The 14,218-nt window shown below is 38.5% G+C and overlaps 1 pseudogene; it reads left to right on the top strand.

Annotated features, from left to right (window-relative positions):
• Window positions 1-2,812: 2,812 nt before the first annotated feature.
• On the top strand, window positions 2,813-4,324 carry LOC107656561 (putative nuclease HARBI1; annotated as a pseudogene).
• Window positions 4,325-14,218: the final 9,894 nt, after the last annotated feature.

Here is a 14,218-nt window from a genome sequence, read left to right as displayed (position 1 = left end):
TAAGTCATTTTTAGACTTTGATTAAATCTTTCCACACCGCCATTAGCTTGAGGATGGTAGAAGGCAATACGTATATGGGCTATGCCCCTGGCAGCCAGGTATGATGAAAACTCACTGCAAACGAACTGCGGCCCATTGTCAGTGGTAATGGCCCGCGGGATTCCCGATCGGGAAAAGAGTTGCTCCAGGAAATCAACCATTGCGGAGGCTGTAACTGAGCCCATAGGCACAACCTCTTGTCACTTTGAGTGGAGGTCATACACCACAACTATATAGATGCTCCCATGAGAGTAAAGGATCGTCCATATAAATACATGTGCCAGCGTTCACAAGCCCAAATGTACGCCAGTGCCTCTCTCTCTCCCGAGTATTTCTGTTCCGCAATACTCAGAACCCGTGAAGCAAAAGCAATAGGCATTTCAATGCCATCATGCAGCTGTGACAGGACTGCTGGAGGGATGGAAATGAGCTAGAGTTAGTGGTGACGTGAGAAGGTGTTTGAGTCGTCGAAAAGCCTGCTCACAATCTGGACAAGCTGGACACCCGAAGACCAACAAAGTCTATTGCTGGGACAGCAAACACGCATTTTTCTGTGTTTAATGTCAGATTGTGTCTAGACAGAGCTGTGAACACCCGTCTGAGGCATTCGTCATGAGTGACCACGTCCTTTCCATGTACTACAATATCATCTAAGTACACAGCCATACCTGGGAGCCCTGCTAGGACAGTGGCCATGATTTTCTGAAAGCAACTAGGTGTTGAACTTAGGCCAAAAGGAATCCTCTTAAAATGGAACAAACCCATGTGAGTCACGAATGCAGTCAGGTTTCTGCTGTCCTCGTTTAGGGGTATCTGCATGTAACCTTGCTTAAGATCCAGCTTTGTGAACACTGAGGAGCCATAGAAGAGTGTCGTGAGTTCCTCAATTGTCGGCAATGGGTATTTGATTGCTGGGACAGCAAACATGCATTTTTCTGTGTTTAATGTCAGATTGTGTCTAGACAGAGCTGTGAACACCCGTCTGAGGCATTTGTCATGAGTGGTCACGTCCTTTCCATGTACTACAATATCATCTAAGTACACAGCCATACCTGGGAGCCCTGCTAGGACAGTGGCCATGATTTTCTGAAAGCAACTAGGTGTTGAACTTAGGCCAAAAGGAATCCTCTTAAAACGGAACAAACCCATGTGAGTCACGAATGCAGTCAGGTTTCTGCTGTCCTCGTTTAGGGGTATCTGCATGTAACCTTGCTTAAGATCCAGCTTTGTGAACACTGAGGAGCCATAGAAGAGTGTCGTGAGTTCCTCAATTGTCGGCAATGGGTATTTGTCTGGCACCACAGCCTTGTTAGGCCCCCGAAGGTCAACGCAGAGACGTATGCCCCCAGACCGTTTTTGCACAACCACAAGATTTGAGACCCAAGGGGAAGCATCAGTGGGCTCAATGAGGTCTGCAGCTAGCATGCCCTGTAGTTCAGTGGAGACCTTGTCGTGCATGGCGAGAGGCACTCGTCGCAGTGGCTGGATTACAGGCGGTATATCTGGGTTAAGCAGGGGTTTGTGGGAAAAAGCAGAGAGGCAGCCTAAACCACTGAATAGAGCGGGAAACTGTGTCTGCCATGGAGAGTCCACCTGAAGGATGGTTGCACCGCTGTTGTCATGCAGAGAAAAGTCAAGGCTAAGGAACAGGTCAAGACCCAGGATATTAGTGCCATGCTGAGTTATGGAAACTCTGGTAGACGTTTTTGCCCATATTGTACTGGCAGTTTAACTACTCCAGTCACTGCAATGCTGGCTTGGCCATAACCACAGAGCTTCAGAGGTGATGGTTGTAACTCAACATCAGAGAAAAATTTATTGTAGGTGGCCATATTAAGCAATGACACTTTAGCTCCTGTGTCAAGAAGCAGCGGAATTTCAGCTGCACACCACACGTAGAGAAAGTGACTGAGTGAGGACCAACTGTATGAATTACTGCTGGTGAAGGCTGCGAACTGGACTTTGATCTGCACCACCTTTGCAAAGTGGTTGAGCTTACCACATTGTCTACACTTTTGGCCGATAGCTGGGCAGTCTGGGGACCTGTTGGCATGACGAATGGAGCCACAGTTGCCACATTTCCTTCTTTGTTGACTTGACTGAGGCTGTGTTTGCTGGATGATTGCACCTGCAGGCTGGAACTCCTCATCCATGACTGTATTTGCAGGTACAGAGGTGATATCAGTTTTAGCTGCATTAGTCTCTGCTATTTTAGCTGCACACTGTGTAGCTTCTTCAATTTGGAGTGCCAGAGTGAGAGCCTTATCCAAAGTAAGTCTATCATCTTCCATAAGCAGCCTCTCTCTGACCCGTGCACTGTTTGTTTTTTCAATAAGTTGGTCTCTAATTAATTCGTCACGGAGAGCACCGAAGGGGGGGTCTTTTTACAGTTCCAGTACCAAATCAATTCTGTACCCGCTTGAAATCACCCGCCTTCAAACGCTCCTGTGTGTTTTTGTGCGTGCGCTCTGGTTTCGAATTACAAAACCAAAAGTTTCTATTTACAACGTGTTTTGCAATGTTGAGTACTGTAGCCAAACAGGCATCTCTGTTGACAGCAGTGGCCAATCTGGGGTATATTCCAAAAAGCAGGTTATGTGACATACCTTGGTATGTTTGAGGATAAGAGAGCGGATAAACTCAGCTTTCGGTTCCAAAATCAGAGGTTACTTTCAGGGTATTTAAGTAACCATAGCAACTTGCTCTCTGAAGATAACCTGCTCCGGAGCAGGTTATGTTCCAGGGTTAGTTTGTTTCAGAGAGGTCACTCAGCATGGCGTGCCCTTTTGATGACGATCCTGTGGATGTAGAAGCACAGATTATACGAGGTGCTTTGCACCGCGAGAGGGTGATAAGGCCACGTATAGATGTGTTTTCATATCCAAATGAATATTTGCACGAGCGTTACAGTTTTTCAAAAGATTCGTTAATTTATTTAAAGAATCTTTTGAAACCTAACATATCAAACGTGACGAACCGCGGGTCAGCGCTTACCACAGAACACATTCTGTGCATTGCTCTTCATTTTTTTTTGCGACAGGGAGTTTTCTATAGAATGTGGCCGATGCAGAGCATGTGGGAAAGGCAACTGTGTGTAGAACCGTTCGTACAGTATGCCTGGCACTGAAGCGGTTTCTACACACTTTTGTACTGTTCCCTGGCCATAAACCTGTGTGCCTTATTAAAGAAGAATTCCACAGAGTGGCAGGTTTGTCCTTTCTATGAGAATCTATAAGTGACATATTAGTTACATACCATTACTTGCTCCAAGCATACTGCGCACACACACACACACACACACACTGTGACTTAATTCTTTAATAACATAACTTTAAATTTCAGGGTTCCCAAATGTGATTGGGTGCATTGATGGCACCCACATTCCTATTAAAGCTCCTTCAGTCAATGATGGAGACTATGTTAATAGGAAGTCTGTCCATAGCATCAATGTGCAGGTATCAACTGTTTTTTCACTCCTCAATCGGTGTTAAAAGCATTAAACTCATCACTTGTCCCCACTAATTGGGTAATATGTGATGCGACCCACATCATCACTAATGTTGAGGCCAAGTGACCAGGGTCTGTACATGATGCCAGAATTTTTAGGGAGTCATCGTTGTGCCGCAAATTCCAGCGGTACGTTTTGCTCTAAACGGTGTTTTTCTTTTTTTCCATTACATTTTTATTTGTACACTTAAATCATTATAGGACACTTCAGTGGTTACTTGCTGGGGGACAGAGGGTACCCTTGTTTGCCTTTTATGATGACACCCTATCTTCAACCTGAGCCTGGACCACAGACACGGTTCAACCTGGCCCACAGCAGGACATGGGCCAAGGTCGAGATGACCATAGGCATCCTGAAGGCAAGGTTTCAGTGTCTGCGTGGGCTGAGGGTCAGTACAGAGAGGGCATGCGACATCACAGTTGCTTGTGTTGTCCTTCACAACATTGCCACAGTAAGAGGAGAGAGCCACCCCCCTGCACTTGATGAAGATAGCCTAGAAGAACCCCAAATGAATGTAGCAGACCAAAGAGATGGCAGAGTGCTAAGAGTCAAAATCACTTTATTTGAATGGTTTGCAATGAAGCATTGTTTATTTCTTGATTTCCTGAAATAAAAGAGAAAAGAGATTTTTAGTCATTGCTTTATATACCATTTAACACCAACTAACAGATCAGTGTTCACATACAATTCCCACCTTTAGGCGATGCTCCAGCATTTCTATTTCAAGTTGGGCCTTCTTAATGGACAGCCTTTTCTCCTCTATTTGAAGCTGCATAAGGTCCATCTCCATGTCACTTTTTTATTTGCCTTTGAAGATGGACCTTATACAGCTCCTTTGCAGACAACTAGGAAGGCAGAATAAAAAAAAGTTGGTTAAAATCTGTGAGACAATAACATATAAAGATCTGCAGGCAAATTCTTACACTGCTAAGCTTTGTGGAGGTAGATGGGCCCTCATCTGCATATGCATCCCCAGCCACATTCTGTAAAAGGACAAACACATTTTGTTTAATCCTGTGTAAAATGAGGGGAATGCATTAAATGATATGCATCATACCTCTATGGGTGTTCCATCATTTTCTATTTCTGTCACAGCAGACGTTGTCTCTTCATCTACATCCTACAGTGAAAATATGAAAGTATACTCTGTTTAACAGAAACTAAAAAATCCAAACATACCTAATGGTACCAGACAATAATTACTTACAATTGTGACATTGTGTGGTTTCAGGAGGGTCCAATAATACTATACATCCATCAGCAACTGCAAGACAATCAAAACAATAAGATTAGCTATATATATATATATATATATATATATACACACACACACACACACTAATAAAAAAGACAAAGAGCATGCAAGGGTACTAAAAATAAGATTACAGTAAACAGCATAAGCAATAAAAAAAAAAAATAAGCATGCATAATGCACAAGAGAAACAATCATTAAGTGCATTCCAAATGCCTTTAAGTGTCAGCGTAGATGATTTTTTACTTGGGACTTAAGTTACAATAAATCATAACTACTACTGTGGTATACCTGCATTTCAGTACATCACTATTGTGGGAGGCACAGTCTGAAGAGGTTCCCTGTTTGATGCGGTCAACCACAGGCCGCCCTTTATTAAGGGACAGAGCCAACTCTTCCACTGGGGTGAGGGGAGGTGGTGGTGGGCCCCCACCAGTTAAGCGGGCCTCGGCCTTCTTTCTATTAGCTAAACAGGACAGATAAATACTCTTAAAAAAAAGAAAGAAAAAAAAACACTGAATACATAGCTCCTGTTATTGAAATATTACCTTTTTGGAGAATATTTGTATGTTTCATTTTGACTTGCGACAGACTTCTTCTGGAAGGATTACACCTTATAAAACAAGCAGCCAATATGTTACTAATCAATATACATCATTACTGTAATATTTAGAAATTAATGGCTGGAAAAGTAAATGCTTGTCTAGTTATACAACTTACTAAAAAAGATCAATGTTCAATTTTGCATTATAATAAAAGGGGAGAGGGTAGCATATTTAGAAGAAAATGTAAAATATGTATTATATATTAAATATATAATATAAAGAAACTCACGCATTTACTCTGTCAGTTATTCTTTGCCAAGCCAATTCTCTTTCCTTCGACGCTGCAGCTGTGTTGCTTTTCTTTAGGCCTAATATAATGGGAAAATGCCTTTATATATTCGACGAGCACGCGCATTAATGCTAGGTTATCTATAGGAGGTTGATTGAACTCTTCTCAGGTGTTTTGGAACCGACATAATCAGGGTAAGCAGGTTTTGGGTTAATCAACCGAAAGTTCAGGGTATGGCTGACGGTAAGTTTAGGTTAGTCAGAATCCGCTCTGATCTAATTTTGGTTTTCGCAAATTTACGCTCACAGATCTTCCTAACAAGACAAAAAGAAAGCATTGAATTCAAAATGGGTCATTTGTGTGATTCGTGTAGATCCGCGTTTTTTTAAAGTGTACCAACTCAACCTGCTTGAAGTCACCCGCTTTCAAACGCTCCTGTGTGTTTTTGTGTGCATGCTCTGGTTTCGAATTACAAAACCAAAAGTTTCTATTTACGTGTTTTGCAGAGTTGAGTTTTGTAGCCAATCACAGGCTTCTCTGTTGAAAGCAATGGCCAATCAGAGGCGTTTACTGCACGTTAGTTGGAATCCGCTCCGATCTAATTTTTGTTTCCGCAAGTTTATGTAGTTCTACATGCTCACAGATCTTCCTGTTATCACAAGACAAAAAGAATGCATACACGATGTAAATAAGATATTCATTGTGTAGTTAGTTATTGATTATATCAGGAGTTTTCGCGCGAGTAAGCTCGGTCAGTTGCGCCTTTTGCTCGGTGTCTCTACATAACATTACTTCGCTGTTCGCCAATCACAACGCACTGGGACAGCTAACCAATCACATCACATTTCGTTTTTTGGAAGGTGGGCCTTCATCCGTTTGTGCCAGGATGGGGAGAAAGGTATTGTAATAATGTAAATTATGTAAAAACATTTTACGTTTTTCGAACCACCAAGCATGAGAGCGTGTTCTAGTACACCCCCAAAACAAATTCAAGAGATTGTAAAAGAGCATAATAGGACCCCTTTAAGTGATGCAGAGTAAATTCAGAGTAACAAAACTACAGCAGCAACAAGTCTGTGTTGCCCAGTCTATGGTGTTGCCTTTAGCAGCTTCTACAGGTAAAGATAACTTAAAGCTCTCCTTTTGAGGCAATGTTTGAAAAACATTTTTTTTAATTAAATATCCAAAATATTTAATGCATTATTTAATTATTAAACCATTAATAATAAACTTAATTTGTAGTTAACTAGTTAAGTATTTAAATAATTAACCCTACTAGGCTGTTGGTGTCTGGGCTTATTTATTTAACAAATAATAATAGGCATGTAAATAACTACAAAATTGTGATTCGTATCTTGCAAGGAAAATCTGTCTCACTACCACCTTGGCCATATTGAATTGCATGATGTCCACAGGTGTTGGCTTTCCAGTAGCACTGCTATCTATTCACTATCATCAGCAAAGGATTTCAGATGAATCTACCATTTATTCTTGGTTTCCAAATATGCCAGCATCCGCAGTGAATTCAGCATGTGTGCTTTGTGTGAGTGAGTAAATTCTGTGGGGAAATGTTGGAAATGGGAGATAAGAGAGCTATTGGACGAAAGCTGTTGGTATGCAGGAACATTAGAGATTGTACAACCCAAGAGAACTATAAGCATGTAAAATGCAGGTGACAGCAAGTTTGCAGAAAGCATTGTCTCAGCAGACACTGAGGTGAAGGCAACTAGTATTACTCATTTTCCAGCAAGAGAAACGCGAGAAGGAGAAGTTATTGTGGGTTGCCTAAATAATAGATTGAGCATTTATCAAACATCAGATTGAACTGACTGCTGCCGCAATTTATTTTTTCCCCCTCCTCACTTCTATCGCACTCTCTTTTTTGTTTGGTATCATAAGTCTGTGAACTCACTCTCCCATTTTTTTTTTAAATAGTAACAAATGCAAGATTTATGTAACCACACTGTTTCCATGCCACCACAGAGGGAATATAATTAACCAATGGGGACCATTTACTGGAGATTAATCGAGGACATAAGAGGTGAGTTATAAGAAAATCTTTACCTTTCAGGGCTTTAGTTGGATAGTGTGAAGAGGAAGTAGAAACCGAGAATGTTGTTGAGGAAGGCTTGTTTGATATACACTTACTTTGTAGGATTATATACAGTAACAGTATGAGTATTGATTAGTAAGGATTTCATATCAAACTTTCTTTTCATCTGCTGTTACTCTGAACTGCAGTGCAGGATCAGAAGGTTATTCAAACAAACACTGACTCTTGAGTGACTTTCAATTATGTCTTATCACCAAACCAATTTGATGTTGTGCCAATGCAGGGGCGAGTATCTCTCTAAACTTCGAAAGTTTTCTCTCTCGCCTCCTTTTCTGTAGTTGAGCAGAAATCAGGCCAAGGAGAAAGAAGATAAGACATGAACAAATCATACAGGAAGGTTTAAGAAAGATAGGGGAAAGGACAGACGTATAGACAAAAGAGAGAAATCTGGGATTAGGTGGACTGGGAGAGCCAGATAAAATGATCAACATTAATTTGAAATTAATTTAATGGTGTGATTTGCGAAAATGCGCTGATAAACTGCCACCTCTGGTGAAATGCGCTCAGGAAAATTTCTATCTTGATAGAGCTCCTGCTATTGTGTGGAAGTTGGATTACAGCATCACAGGAAATGGATGCCTGCAGTGAGATTATCCGACTCCAATCCTGAGAGGTGGAGGGCAGGAGTTTGCTAATCACTGTGAAAATGAAAAGATACTTCAGGCACCGTTTGGGGTTCCTCAGATCATCCCACTGTCAGAAGCCTCTGGAGAACATCTAGACATCCTTTTGAAGGTACCTCTAATACCTATTCCTTACTGACAAAACTTCAAATATGTAGCCTATTGCAAGTGTCTTTTAGAATTCTTGTAGGAACTTCCATTTTAGAGCTTCTCCAGAGGTTTCTGCCAGTGTGGCACATCGAGGAATCCCAAATGGTGTATCAAGGATCTTTTTGTAGCAATGTTTCATTTCTGTTCAAAGGGCATCTTTAAAACTTTCGTAAGAAATTAGCATCCTTTATCTTCTAGGTTGTTTGACACATTTAATTAATGTGTTGCCTATAAGCAAAATGATCATTTATGCTGGTATACAGTGAGATCTCTAATGAAAATGCTCAGAATGTCTGAGATCAATAGTGAAAAGGCTTCGGTTTTTCAAAAGGAATTATTGCAATATGATTATTTAAATAGTTTTATTAGCATAACAATCTGAGTGAAAAATGATCATGTAAAACCTAATCATCATGTTCTCTAGCATGATTTGATAATGATCCATAAAGTATCTTGAACGAGAACGATTGACCGTCTGTACTAGATCGATATCACAAACTTACTAATTTATAACTGATTTTCAATGTGGCCTCAGACTTCTGGATCGCACTGAATGTTCAGTGTTATATTAATAGGCCTAATATGAAATAAAAACTACGAATATAGAAAAGCCCATATATCATGGCATTCTCATACCATGCCACAAGAGGACAGCATTTCCATACTTCCTTACAGGAAATTCCCAAACGGATACGTTCAACAGCATAGCAGCTAGCTCATAAATCGGAATGACAACCAATTACTGCCTATTAAATCCACTACAGCCATATTTAGGGCAAGAACCTCCGTGGCAGACAACATACAAAGAAAATATTGCCCGCCTGTCTTGACGCATTAAATATACCAATAAACTCCAGTGGTGGATAAATTTATCCTGCGCATGTGCCACAGATGACAGCAGTAGGGCGCTCTCAGGCTGAATAGGGCAGCTTGACGGGGGAATCTCTTGTAGCCTATAGCTGTGTCCCAATTCAAAGACCGCATCCTTCGGAGGACGGGTCCTTCGAAGGATGCGGCCGACACCTGAACCTCACTGCTGGACAGTGGAAATATGCACACAAACACTCTGGAGATTATCCCAGATGATGTCCCGCTGGCAGAGGCCACACCAGGCTTTCTATGGCAGCCCGTCCAGGTCCAGCAGCTCCACCAGGGTCTCATTGCTCAGCTGAATGAAAGCGTACATAAAAATGAAGTTTTTTCTTTTTCCAATCTTTTTATGTATTGTTAAATTTTTATGTTGTTTTTCTGATGTTGAATTGAAGTTATTTTGTAATTAGTTGTAAAAAGTACTTTTAGTATAGAACAATTTATTTTAATTTGCAAATGTTATTCAGAGGCAAAACAAAAATGTATAGATCTTCGTCGCGCCGCCATGACGCAATCGGCCTTCAAATGCGCACTTTGAAGTATGTAGCCTGTGAATTGGGACACAGCATGTATGTGCGTGGAGGATATGTTGGACACGTAATAATGACGCGATGGAATTTAATTTGCATTCCATAAATAAATAAACTCGTAAGATGTCACTGCAAATTAAATATCTCAACGGCGATATATAATTAGGAGCTGATATGTGATTTATTTTTATTTTTATAAAAGTACAAAAATTCCATATATTCTCATTTTATTACATTTTAGAAAAGCTAATTTACACAGTAGCCTATTTACTTTCAAATTCAAAATGAAAACAGAAATTGTTTGGTATGTATTAATAGCTGTCAGTAGATTATAGGTTTTGACCTTTCCGGTCTATTATTATTATTATTATTATTATTATTATTATTACTAATTTGATTCAGACTGGTGAATCAGTTTGGGAGTGGTTTGACTGATTCATTGAAAAGAACTGATTCAAATTAACAATTCACTCTCAAACATCATTGGCTGTGGTTTGGAAACAATCTATTATTTTAGTTATCAGTTTAAAATATCTCAATATTAACACTAATTGTATTAAATATTTTCAATAAAAAAACTATTAAAAGAGTTTAAATATATTAAATGAAAACGTTCATTAGAAATATGAACATTTAAATAAATTAACACCCTTTACAGCATTTGTCTATTTAAGTCCTAGATTTCATACTTTATACAGTGCATTCAAGAAAATTGGCATTAGCATTGAGATGATTGAAATTGTTGATTTGAATTTGAATTAATTTTCATTGATAGACTTCAGGGAATTCCTCTGTCTAAATAAGCATGAATAACTAACAGAAACTGAAGATTGAAAGACCAAAACAGTCCCAAGGTTTTTCTCACTTCTGGGAATGAGTTATCAAAAGTCAAATATGATGAATGAGGAAAATAAATGGTTACAAGCTCTAATGACATGAGAGAGATAAACCCGAGTCGTGCCAGCAGCACACAACCGCTCCATACATGCAATCCAAACATCATTAGATACAAATGGCAAGCTGTGGCCTTAAGACATTTCTTGATAACAAGAAACTGTGATCTGACACCATAAGCATCAGTTCTATCTGTTAGATAATCGCGGGGAGCAGGAGTGAAGGCCAGCAGTGGGTGTATGGCAATTTTACATATCCCTTTAGTTATCTATAACTAATGGTGAAGTCAAGGTGATAATTAAAGAGGCTTGTTTTAACTGTTGGCCACTGAAGCATTTCTCATTCCTGGCTCACCTCGGTACTTAGTCAAATGAATTAATAAATGGGCCTATTTCTCCTAACAAGACTATTAGCAGCCCTGTATCATTGTAGCTAATAAGAACAGATTGCGCCTGTATTTTGACCTAAAAGGGCTTATGTGATTTGTGAGTTTCTAAGTGTGTTTGTGCACACTAGAGTGTGTCTTTTTGCACTCAGTAGACTTTTGACAGTAATGAGCAACTAAGGTATGACAAAAAAAGAGACTTCTTCCACCTAATGGGTTTCTGTATAATCCTTGACTGAATTAGTTACATTTTAAGTTAGATATCAAATTATTTTTATTTAGTGCTGCCAGGATGCAGCTATTTGATGAAAGCTATTTACATATATTCTACAAGACAAAATTTTCAGTAATTATCCTGTTCAAAAGTTTACAAAAATCATGTCTTTTCTCCTTGAGCATCAATGACTATTTTGTGGTAGTTTCACGAGTCACTGGTTCGTCCTGGGCAGTAAAGCTGCCCAATGTTCTTGACAAACATCCTCCAGGTCCTGTCAGTTCTTTGGAATATACGGAAATATCTGTTATGCAAATATCTAAAATCCAGGCTAAATCATAATAATAAAAAGTTCTTATTTTAAGATGTACTCCATTTAAGTGTACTTAAGTGTACTTCAATTTTTCCATTTTGGGTCGGTAAAATTATTTTTAAGGTTTTTGAAAGTCTCTTATGCTCTCCAAGACTGTGTTTATTTAATTAAAACACAGTAAAAACAGTAACATTGTGAAATATTATTACATTTTAAAATCACTGTTTTACATTTCAAATTTTAATGTATTCCTGTGATGCAAAGCTGAATTTTCAGCAGCCATTACTTCAGTTACTCAATTGCTTAAGTGTCACATACATTTCAGAAACCATTCTAATATTCTGATTTGGTGCTCAAGAAACATCTATTATTATTAAATTTGAACATTTGTTAAAATAGTTGTGCTGCTTAATAATTTTGTGGAAATCATTTTTCAGGATTCTTTGATGAATGGAAAGTTCAAATGAGCAGCATTTATTTGAATCTTTATTGAATCTGTCTATCTATCTATCTATCTATCTATCTATCTATCTATCTATCTGTCTGTCTGTCTGTCTGTCTGTCTGTTTTTAAGTGAAACATCACACAGATTCTGCAAGAGAAGTAAATTTATGATAATGCTATATGATTATGGTGTATGTTGTGCTTTTCTTGTCATTTAGGATGGACTTTTCAGATACGTATGTGACAAGGAATGGGGCATTTTCAAATTATTATCTTCCTAGATGCTGTGTATAAATGTAAATGTAATATTTAAAGATATATATATTTTTAAACTGCTTCAAGTAAAATTATTTATTAGTCTACTGATATAGTCTTGTATCACGTGTATCACGTGTGAGTATATGATTTTAACATATTTTTTAAAAGTACCATTTATTATTCTTTCTGTTTGAGGAAAAAAGTTATTTGAGTATAGATTTTTGGAAAATGTGTTATTAAAATTGATCAGTTATTAGTAAGTACTGAACACAACTCATGATATCATGCAATACATCAGAAGTCCTCAAAAACTTGAGTTCCAGTGATTTTTGTCACAGATGTGGCAGAGCTGGACAGCTCGAAGCCACACACACACACACACACACACACACACACTAAACATCAAGGCACAGCACTGCCCTGAACTGGGTCACAGGCACAAAACCCAACAGTCCTAAAAACATCCAGTGCATCACACAAACACTTTTAATCATTTCCATGCACTATATTTCCATGCATATACAGCAAACTCATAAAACTTTTTTTAAAAAAGCCCATATACATTTTATAGGTAAACTTATGAACGGGCATAGACTGGCTTGCTGTCTGTCAGTTTAATTTGACTATAAACCATTTGACAAATTTTCCTCACTTTTCTATGACTCAGTGGTTGTACATGGATGGGTGTGTATGTGTGTCTTTCAGTGCAAGTGTTTAACCCAGCTAAGCTTGTATAAATACATCATAAGAGCTCATTATGCTCATAATTAACTTTTGCCTTTGCACTCAGGGACCAAAGAAAAGGGAGATCAATTCTATGTTTTTTGTTTTGTTTTTGTTTTTTAAAAAAATAACTAGGCACTATGTTGTGTGTGTTATGGATAACAAAAACAGGCAATAATTGTAACTGGTATAAAATTATATTCCTTTTTAGTTGGTTGAATTTTCTGTATGTAGCTGCAGGAGTAGTGCCCAAGAATATATTTTATTTTATTTGTAATTTTTTTAATTTTATGAGGCCAAAACTGACACACTTCACTAATGTTTGAAAATTCTCTTTCATCCTCCATAAAAATGTTTTCTCCCTGTTGCTCTTGTTCTGTCTCCATCCATCTCTCTCTGTACGATCTGCTTGTATCCCTACAAGTTATCCATATATATATATATATATATATATAATATATATATATAAACAGTATAATCAAAATTTCACAAGTCCTGAAAATAGACAAAGAGAACCCAAACAAACAAATGAGACAAACATATTTTCTTTGCCATTTATTTATTGAAAAAAATTATCCAGTGTTACATATCTGTGAGTAAAAGTATGTGAATCTTTGCTTTCAGTATCTGGTGTGACCCCCTTTTGCAGCAATAAATCCAGGTAATGTTTCTTGTAACTGCTGATCAGTCCTGCACAACGGCTTGTAGGAATTTTAGCCCATTCCTCTGTACAGAACCACTTCAACTCTGTGATGTTCAAGGGCAGTTACAAGAAACATTACCTGGATTTATTGCTGCAAAAGGGGGTCAAAAGGGAAAATAACACATTTTCCAAAAATCTATATTCAAGGGCAGGCTTTAAGATGGTTTAGATCCTACCTGTCCGATCGCTACCATTTTGTTAATTTAGAGTCATCTCAATTATCACCAGTAAAATATGGAGTGCCACAAGGATCTGTCCTAGGTCCTCTGCTATTTTCAATATACATGTTGCCCCTTGGTAATATTATTAGTAAATACGGGATTAGTTTCCACTGTTATGCTGATGATACTCAACTATATATCTCA

This window comes from Sinocyclocheilus anshuiensis, unplaced genomic scaffold, assembly GCF_001515605.1.
Source record: "Sinocyclocheilus anshuiensis isolate Anshui unplaced genomic scaffold, SAMN03320099.WGS_v1.1 scaffold1393, whole genome shotgun sequence".
In the NCBI taxonomy this organism is placed as follows: Eukaryota; Metazoa; Chordata; class Actinopteri; order Cypriniformes; family Cyprinidae; genus Sinocyclocheilus; species Sinocyclocheilus anshuiensis.
Note: the sequence above shows the minus strand (reverse complement) of the source record. Positions and strands in the feature narration are given on the sequence as shown.